At 40.4% G+C, this 10,745-nt stretch overlaps 1 pseudogene; it reads right to left on the minus strand.

The window, feature by feature from the left end:
* Positions 1–8,551: 8,551 nt before the first annotated feature.
* LOC127669187 (60S ribosomal protein L21-like) lies at positions 8,552–8,993 on the minus strand (annotated as a pseudogene).
* Between the last annotated feature and the right edge of the window lie 1,752 nt (positions 8,994–10,745).

The raw sequence follows: 10,745 nt of genomic DNA on the forward strand, positions 1-10,745 counted from the left end.
GTGCACAGGTCTGAGCATTCACAAAGGCCAGAGGAAGATATTGAATATATTCTGCTCAATCACACCCTTGAGAAAGGATCTGTGAGCCTGAGCCTGATTCTGATCCTGAGCCTGATCCTAAGCCTGGAGCTAGACCTGTGGCTAGCAAGCTCCAGCAATTCTCTCTCTCTGTGTGTATACACTCTCAGTGTTATGGTAACATGCCAATGACAATGCCTCCCATTTAAAAAAAATTCTAACATTCCTGATGAGGTTGGGAGAGGGCCTTGATTGTAATCCACCCACTGAAGATGCTCAGAATAGGAGAAGCAAATGCTCGTAATCGCCGAACCATCACTCATGTCCTGTCATATCTTTCTTTTTACTTCAGCTGTGGGGATTTGAACTCGGGTCCTCATGCTTGTGCAGTAAATGCTCTTGGCCTTCTTTCTAGACTGGTAGTACTATTTTCCCAATGCAAATATTAATGAACTGAAAAGACTTTTGTCTTAGCATGTTTATTGTTTTTGTTCAGATCTTAGTTTACAAAGCCATATGATGGGACTGAATGGATGTAGCTTCTCTGGAGATACAATGCTAAGCAGCTTTCCCTAGCTCTCCCAATGATCTTTGAGTTTTAGGTGCAAGATTTGTATTCTATATGTATACATGTATAGGAATGAAATATTCTTACTGGTGGAATCACTTGATACTACTTATCTAATTATTTGAATACATATGTTCTCCTTTCATGGTATAGGTCTCCATTACCAACTGTAAGCTACTGAGAATAGTAGTCTTGTCTTACCTATCTCATTGTTCATTTCACTGTCCATAGTAAAGAATCATGCTCAAAACAGAAAACTTAAGCAATACAGCGAGTGAGCTGATGGTAGTGTCCAGTGACTTCAGAGGAAAACTGACTACGCTTACTTCAACTCTTTTCCTGTCATTCTTAAAAGCAGCCATTGTACAAGATGCATGATGCTGTTCCAAGCTCTTCCTGGCTCTGCGAGGATAACTTGTTTAACCTCTGTGTAAAGGCCTGCATCTGTAGAAGGCAATTCATTGGGGAAATAGCAGCAACAATGCGCACCACTATCACACTCTTAAACCTTCGAGAAACATGAAACTTTATCTTTTGCTGTCTAGTTCCTATGTTTACCTCTTCAAGAATTTTCATCATAGATGGGAGAAATGAATGGTATTAATTCCTAGTTTACCCACTTGGAAAAGGTAACATTTAAAAATAAGAGTAATAATAGATATCTATAAATATTAAAGAGTGTGCCAAATATAAAGAAAAATAACGCTTTTCCTCATTACTCTTTCTTGGACATAATTTTCACATTTCAAAAACAACCAAATTCAAATGTTCTATTTAACAGTTTTCTTATAAATACAGTACAACTTTGCCAGAATTTGTTGAACTTTTACTATGGTGTGTGGGAAGTTAGTACTTTTATGCCATCCTTGTACTATAATTTTGTTACACATACACATTCTCTCTTACATTTACAGAGAGCTCACGATTGCAAGCAAAGGAGATTTTTACCCCAATTGTAAGATACACAGATAATATGTATGTGTTGCTGGTGTATAATTATGTATTGTGCTTTGCAGGCATTCTTTAACTATATTAGAAAATGTATAACATTTTAATTTCAAAATATCCATTTGAAATGTTATGAGTATTGTCTGTTATCAGAAAATCTGAGTGGATGACATTAACAGCATTTGGATACACCGGCATTCATTTAACTTAAAACTTACTGCAAAAATTTCAGTGACTTTCCAAGTTTCTAATTCTATGCATAATCTGTCTGTGAACACAAAACCAGCAAGCTATAAACCTTGTCTCTGCTCCACGTGAAGCCCGAGAGATGCAGTCACTGAGTCAAAAGCTCTTGATAGACATTCTCGGTTTCCTTTCCTGGAAGATACTTTTAAAAATTACTCCTAATATTATTATAAAAGAATATACATTTAAAAAGTCATAAGGAAATATATTATTATCTATGTCCCATAATACATATGTGTTTGTGTATATGCAAACATGTATAGATTAAATGAAATTTCCCCATCTGGTTGACAATATTCCCTCTAAGAACCATTGACTATCTTGCACAAACCTTCACATTAGTTATGATCAGACCTCTTTTGCATTGCTGGTTAGGGTTTTCTAAGAAACTCTCTGTCTTAGTTAGGGTTTTACTGCTGTGAACAGACACCATAACCAAGGCAAGTCTTATAAAGGGCAACATTTAATTGGGGCTGGCTTACAGGTTTAGAGATTCAGTCCATCATCATCAAGGTGGGATCAGGGCAGTATGTAGGTAGGCATGATGTAGGCAGAGCTGAGAGAGTTCTACATCCTCATCTGAAAGCTGCTAGTAGAAAACTAATTTCCAGGCAACTACGGTGAGGGTCTTAAGACCATGCCCACAGTGACACACCTAATCTAACAAGGCCACACCTCCTAATAGTCCCACTCACTGGGCCAAGCATATATAAACCATCACACTACCTGAACATTAGAGGCTGTTGCTATTGCTCTTGCTTCTCTATCCTATCTCTCAGAAGTGAAAGTTTAAGTTTCTGTTGCAAAAAACATCACACACTCTGGACACAGGACACAGAGAACCTGATCTAGATCTGACCTGAAATCTTTCTCCCTGAGGACTAGTTTTCATGGTATCAGAAGGTTCCATGCAAGTTTCCAAGGAACAAAAACAACCAATAGTCCTTCCCACCTATGACACCTGTGAACCACAACCAACATCCTGGCATAATAACTAGAAGGGTATGTAGTCATGACACCTATACCTCGACAGTAACAAGCAGACCTCTAATTAGAATTAAGGTTAAGCTCAACAAGAGGGAAACCATGCCTGGTAATGGAAACAGCCAAATACCTAGAACCAGTGAAGTCATGAATCTTGGAAGAGAACCTAAAATTGCCAAGAGTGGGGAAGCTCATGATATCTTAGCACTGGACAAACAAATACAAACAACTAAGGAAGTAGAGAAATAGTCCTTCGTCCCCAGTTCCTAAACCAATGGCAAGTGGACATCCATGAAATCATATACATAAAAGCAACATTACATGGACTTAGCAGGTTATATTTATATACTTAGGAATGTTCATATATATATATATATATGATATACATTATATATATGTATGATATACATTATATATACATATATACATTATACACACACACACACACACACACACACACACACATATATATATATATATATATACATGCATATATATATATGCATATATACATATATAGACCAGGCTGACATGAAACTGAGAGACCTGCCTGCTTTTGCCTCCTGAGTGCCAGGATTTAAAGTGTGTGCCATCATGTTCCATACCACACCCCACATTTCAAACTGGGGTCCTTGCCATGTAGGCCAGTCCTGTGGTTCTACTATAAAGTGTCCCCCATATGCTCACATATTGGAACACTTGGTCTCCAGGTGACTCTATGGTTTGAGAAGGTTACAGAGCCTTGTTTGTGAGGTTCTTGTTGAAGCCTTGCTGGAGGAAGCATGCTCCTGGGTGTGGACTTTGGGATGTCACAGTCTGGCCTCACATCTTGTTCCCTCTCTACTTTCTGTAGGGATGAAATGTGGTCGTCCATATTTCTGTTCTCCCTGCTATGCCTTCTCTACCAGCCCCCATGTCTTCTCTACCACAGTGGATTCTTCTCCTCTGGGGGCAGATAAGATAATTAACCTTTTCTCCCATAAGTAACTTTCGTGATGGTATTTTATCTCAATAATAGGAAAGAAAGTAGTTGGAGGCTAGGTGACTTCCAGTTTGTGGTTTTCCTGCCTTAGTTTCCCCAGTGCCAGCATTATATGCCTGCCTTAGCTTGAGTTTTGTTGTCTTTCAGATGACTTTTAATGATCTAAGAATTTGCTCAGATATTCACTACTTATCTTGGGAAAGTCCTCCCCATCCCCTGGCTTTTCTAAACAAGGTTTCTTGGTGTAGTCTTTGCTGTCCTGTAACTTACTATGTAGACTAGGCTAGTCTCAAACTTACAGAGATCTGCCTGCCTCTTCCTCCTGAGTCCTGGGGCGTGCCCCACCATTGCTTGGCCATTCTTCTGAAAGTTAAAAATAGATTTATGTTTATTTTATGTGAGTGTTTTGTCTGGGTGTATGAGTGGCACATGCACACAAAGTTCTTGGAGGCCAGAAGAAGGTATTAGGTTCCTTGGAAGTGCAATTACAGACCATAGCGAATTACTGTGTGGGTGCTGGGAGCTGAACCTTGTCCTCTGCAAGAGTAGTGAGTGCTCTTAACCACGGAGCCATCTCTCAAGCCCTTACTCATAAAGTTTTACTCATTCAAACACGTTGTTTTCCGTTTTCAATTTACTCATCATTGGTGATTCATTAAAAATATCTCAAAGGAAAGAAATTACAAAGATTAGCAATGCTATTAAAATTCACTGTGAAGTGAAAATTACCTGCATGACCGCCTGCATTTATTTTGCCTTTACATATATACTGTAAGTAATGTTATTTTAGTAAAACATTTTATATATCAACAATAACTCTCCCCAGGAATAGTGCTACAAGAATAGCATAGGAAAAATTATAGCTATAGAATTTCCTGAAAATTTGTAACACTGTTTGGTATAATTTTGATAAATTAAAAGGCTATTGAAGGGAGTAAATAAATAAATTTTTGATAAATTAAAAGGCTATTCATTAGGGAGTATGGCACGGTGGTGTAGGGGAAGGGGGTACCTAGGCGGGCCCATGCCCAGACACCTCTTCCCCCTGGGGGACCACACACACATAGACATGATATAGACAGAATAGAGTTTATTCAGGGCAGAGGATGAGTCTTAGAGAGGCAGAGAGAGAGAGAGAGAGAGAGAGAGAGAGAGAGAGAGAGAGAGGAGAGAGGAGGGAAGTAGAGGCCCAGCCATGACCACATGGAGAGAGGGGGGAGGGCAGGAGAGCCCAAGAGCAGCAGGGAGGTGAGAGTGCCAAGAGGCAAGAGTGATGAGAGAAAGCAATGAGAGAGTGAAGAGAGAGAGGAGGGGCAAGTAGCCCCTGTTATAGTGGGCCAGGTCTATGGGGTGGGGCATGCCTGGCTGTTGCCATGTACGAGTGGGGTGCAACTTAGACAGAATACTAACAGCTATAGCAATGTTTATTGTACTTCTTCTACATTTGGTGATTAATGATCGTTGATTTAAATGACTTCACTCTCTTTTATATCTAATCTCATTTTGACTGGTGTGCTACGCATGGTCTTATGTGATTGAAAAACAAACACAGCCCAAACCAAAACTATGATCTTCCCATGAGTAAATTAGCCAGTTCACAATATTTGTACTGGAAAGTTAGGATATCACACCAGGGGTGTGTGGCAGAGATTCCGAGGTATCATCCAACATTCATTCTTATTTTTTTTTTTCTTATAATGATTCCTACTTTCCCTTATCCAGGCCTACATGTATTCATGTACCCTACTCTATTTCAGCTATGGGCAGATGTGTTCATGCGTTTTCATATTAGCCAACAAAGTTTAAACAGAGTGACATATGTCTCCTTCTGATGATGCCTTTTCAGGTTTGCTTTGGCTGAATAGCGGATGGAAGCCATAGAAGCAGGAAGAACAACCCTGGATACAAGGGCAAAACCTCCCGATGGTGATGGCAAAGCTGCCCTTGTGCTCTGGGAATGACTCTATCTTTACCCACACACAAAATATAAATAAACCTTTGCCATCCTTAAAGTACTATATTTTGCCCCTTCTTTTGATTTTAATAAGCAGCCTAGATCAAAAACATAAAGTAATAAAAGATGTGGGTAAAGCCAAGTTTAAAAGTGCATGCTAAGGGTGGCAAGATGGCTCAGTGCTTAAGAGAGTTTTCTGTATAATCACAAAGACTGACATTGGGGATCCTAGCATATACTTAACGGGCTAGGAGGTCCACACATGCCTGTAACTTCAGATTTGAGTCCCTCCTGAAATAGGAGTTCACTGTCGCTTGCTAGCTTCTAATCTAGCCAAGAAAACACTGGACGTGCAGTAAAAATGTTGCTTTTATCTACCTTGGAGTTATCAATGCATGTACAGGGGGAAACAAGGAATTCAGGACTAAGAATTCTGATTATGGGGGTTGGCAATATGGCCTCCAAGTTCTCAAAGGGATAGGATGAGACTGATAAGAAGAGGGCCCTGATACCCTTTCTGGTCTTTGTGTCCAAGTGCCTGTATGCCCACATACAAATTACAAACACATGAATAAATGAGTAAATCTTAAAATATTTAACTGAGGTTGGTAGGTAAAGCTGTCTGCTGCTATACCTTGATGTTCTCAGTTTGATTTCTAGGCCTACTTTGTAGAAAGAGGGAACTGGATTCTGAAGTCATTCTCTTATGTGGTATTCTGTACAGACACATAAATGAATAAATAAATACAATAATAAAATGTGTAAAAACATTTTTAAGCCAGGCATAATACCTGGCCCATGCCTTCAGGAGGCAGAGGTTGATGTTCCTATGGCATCTGTGGCCTGATCTCCTCCAGTAACACACATTTCTAGCCTTTACAAATTAGAAGAATTATTATTTAGTGAGGATGATGTTTATTGTGATTTACCTAAATGTATACTTCCCACACTTGCTGTGTCTGAGGCCTCCTTTTGATCTATTGTCCTTCCTCCTTGGTATATTCCTTAGCATAGTTCTCACTTTGTGTCATTCTATTTTTCCCTAGAAGGTATTTGAAATGCGGGAGGTCATTGTTTTTCTGTCATACTGGCAAGGAAGCAATTGCTAGCATCTACAGTGTAGGATAGGGATACTAATCCTTTTCAGGGGCTGGAGAGATGGCTCAGTGGTTTTAAGATTACTGACTTTACTTCCAGAGGACCTAGGTTCGATTCTCAGCAGCCACATGGCAGCTCACAGCTGTTTGTAATTCCAGTATCTGATACCCTCACACAGACAGACATTTAGGCAAAACACCAATGCACATGAAAACAAATAAATTGATTAAAAAACAATTCTAAGTACCTTGAAACACACAAATGGCAGTCTTGCCCATTCAAAGGAGCGCTCCGTTTCTTAAGTCACTTTTCCGTGGCACTCCAGACAGACTTCAGAATATTAAGGATGTACTTTTCCACTGAGGTAAAGCCACAGCCCCTTTTGCATTCTGTTTAATACTTCTGCTCATCACTCATATAGATTAAAATGATCCATTTAATAACTGAATGGGCATAACTGAATCCAAGTGCTAATACATTTATATGAAAATGCAGTTGTCACAACTATACTAAAACATTCAGGGATAAAAAATATATATAAATTAGGAGACATGCATATTTCCCTATGTTCTTAATTTTACAAAGTACCTTTATTTAGTATGCCAGAAAAATCATATCACTATAGGTTCCTTTTTAAATTTACATTTCGTTGGTTTTCTTTTTCCTTCTGATAATTATATATTGACAAATTATGGTGCCATATAATCATAGGATATAAAGTGATACTTTGAGTTTTGAGGGACTTAGAATGATTAATCCAAGCTGAGTTATCTATTTGTCACCTTAATATTTGGCTTTTTGTGGTGACAAAAAGTTTTATTCTTAGTCATACTGACACTCAATTAATAGCTATATTTGTCACACTGTTCAAAAAAGTAGTGCTATTATTTTATTACTGTATTAAAGTAAGAGGAGACATGAGTTGTACTGCCTCATGATTCTAGAGTTTTCTTTTCTTCTTCTTCTTTTTTTTTTTTTTTTTGAGAACCCACTCTTACCTTTATTGTCCAATTTCAGTATAGCTGCTGTAGCAAGCAACAGTATAAGGAGCTACCAGTTTGACACCAGATTCCAACCCTGGGTTACAACATAAGCATTGCCAAAATGGCCATCAGAGAACGCTTAAGGCCAATGACTAACCTTACCACTCTGCGGCAACATTAATGCAACTGCCAAGAACAACCTGAAAGAACTCCAGAAAGGAGAACCAAAGGCCAGTACCGATTTTGTTCCAAAGATGGTATGGTGGGCCATTTATAATCTTTAGGTTAGGAAAAGAACCAATGCTTTTTCAGCAAGTAGGACCAAATGTCTGCGGCCAGCCCTCTCCTGGCTTAGTTTTGTTTGCCCACTTTGGAGAATTTAGACAATCTTCAACGTGGGAACCACGTCAGACACCCACTCCCTGATATCCCCACCTTAGGATACCAACATGCTACTGTGCACGTCATGCAGGCCCGAAGATTCCCCGCTTTGGCCTCTATAGCTGTTGCACCACCCACCACGCCTGGCCACCCACTAAATTTTCCCAGCTTCCCCCCTGGTGATTCAGAACAACTCTCTTGAAACTAGCAGACACGTCTTGTAAATATTTGGCTATTTTCTAATCAAGAGTATGTTTTTTATACACTAAGCCATATGGCTTAGAAGAATAATTAGTAAAATCTGAACAAGAAAGACAGTGAGAAGACACCACACTTCAACCTAAGGAAAACACTTTGCAGTCCGAGTCCTTTATTTCTGTTTTTGTACATTAGCCGGTGAATTCGTATGGAAAGGGCTCCAACAGCGCATGCTCCTTTCCATTAATTCTCACAAGCATGCTTCTCTTGGGTGGTGCAGGCTGGCGCTTCTGCTGAGCCCAGGTGCCCTTCTCTTTGGCTTCCTTTTTCTTCTGATCGTTCTCCTTCACCCACTTCAGGAAGCTGCCTCTGCTCTTTGAGTGCTTGATGTGCTCAGTCCTCACACTGATCCTCTTGGCCAGAATCTGCTCTTAATTTTCTTGTTTACAAGGATGCGCAAGGCATGCTGGGTAACATTTATGGGGCATTCCATTTTGAACAGTGCCCATTCCCTTGACTATCATCTTTCTTGTAGATTCGCATGTATGTGGTCAAAGGAACAACCCCATGTTTCCTAAAAGGCATGGAGAACATGTACCAGGTGCCTATCCTGTTTCCCTTTGTGTCTGTCATTTTGGCGAGTTAGTGGAAGATGGCTGCCGTGGCCGAAAGCTAGAGTTTTCTTTCCATGGTCATCTGTCTCTCTAATTTTGGACTTCAGTCATCTTGCATCAGAATGGGAAGCACCTGGTAGAGCAAAACTGTTAATGCATCATGGGAGCTGTGGGGCAAAGAAATAGATAGGAGGAGGTCAGGGCTTCAAAATACCCTGTATGTGCAGACCTCGATGAATATCTTAGTTAACTTTAACTTCAACCTGACATAGCCTACATCTGAAGAGGAAGCCTTGATTGAGGAATTTCCTGGTTTAAATTGGCTTGTGGGCTTTATGTGATGGATCATGCTGATTATTAATGGATTTAGGAGGACTGAGACCATTACAGCCAGCACCATTCCTAGGCAGGTGGTCCCATGCTGAATTAGAAAGCTAGCTAAGTAAGAAACCTGCATCCTCCCATGGTTCTGGTCTCCATGGTATTGTTGTGACTTCCTTTAATGATAGATTGAATCCTTAAAGTATAAGCTAGATGAACACTTTCCATCTCAAGTTGCTTTTGGTCAGAATTTTATCACTAGAAAAAAAGCTAAGTCCTCATACTAGGCCGCAGTTCCTAAAGATTTCTTCACCTTTCAGGAACTCCATGAGTTTAGGAACAAGCCTTTATTTTGTGGGCCTTTGGGTGACATTCTGAAAAAATGAAGAGCTCATTAGTGTGGCTTGAGTCCTCTGTTCTGCCCAATGCCCACCTTGGGGGCAGTGGGTGGGAAGGCAGTTAATCAATGGCTCAGACTCTGGGAGCAGGTGAGAATGGGGGGCAAACTCATTTATTAATTCTCAGGGAGTGTCCTTTATACCTTCCACCTGAGCCCCATTGGTCCCAAGAACGTGTGTTCTCCCAATGGCAGTTCCTGATTGGCTGTCGTTGTCTGCGTCACCAACACCTAGGCTCCCAGAGAAGCTTCAGTTTATCCATCATGTGGAAGTGGCCTCCATGACTATGTGGTACCACTAGTTATTTAGTGACATTTATGTGGAAGCAACCACTGCCTTGTCACTGAGGCCTGCTGTTCCTTCTACGCATGAGTGATTGCACACGAGTTGCAAACACAACCCATTCTGTGTTGGTATGAATATTTATCTGTCTCACTGCTGGTGACTCTGCATGTGTACACACATGCCTACATATGTACTGTGTCAATAGCATCACCCATTAAATAAGGTTCTGTCCCTTTGCTGCCAAGTTGTTCTTACTAACCAAGGCAATAGGCGACACAATTTATAAGATTAAGAATATGTTTTAAGAGTCCACACACTTGGTTGGAGAACATTAAGAAGGAATCACGCTGAATGTCTGCTGGGAGATTCCTCCCTGCTGGCTAGCTTTCATAGTGCCAAAGGGTGCTATGTGAGCCGCTGAGGAGAAAATTCATCAATAGGTCTACCCAGCTGTGGGTCTGATGAACCGCTCTGACCTTCCTAGTAAGATATGCCCATGGGTGTAATCATGCAAGAAAGTTATGGGTAAACAACGTGTTTTCTGATTGGATTTGAAGTCAGCTTTATGGAGAGAACTCATGCCTGCTATTGTAAACCTGGTAAGAACACCTGTGGGTGACGAAGTCATAGGCTGTAGCTTGGCTAAGTGGACATATCATAGAGCTGCCTTATGGATATGTAGACTCCTACTCACAGATCAGTGCTGCCGTCAGCCTTTCTCAGAGACACATCTTGCTGTACTACACACATCAGTTAATGCAGAGGCT

The sequence above is a fragment of the Apodemus sylvaticus genome, chromosome 19, assembly GCF_947179515.1.
Source record: "Apodemus sylvaticus chromosome 19, mApoSyl1.1, whole genome shotgun sequence".
Classification (NCBI taxonomy): Eukaryota; Metazoa; Chordata; class Mammalia; order Rodentia; family Muridae; genus Apodemus; species Apodemus sylvaticus.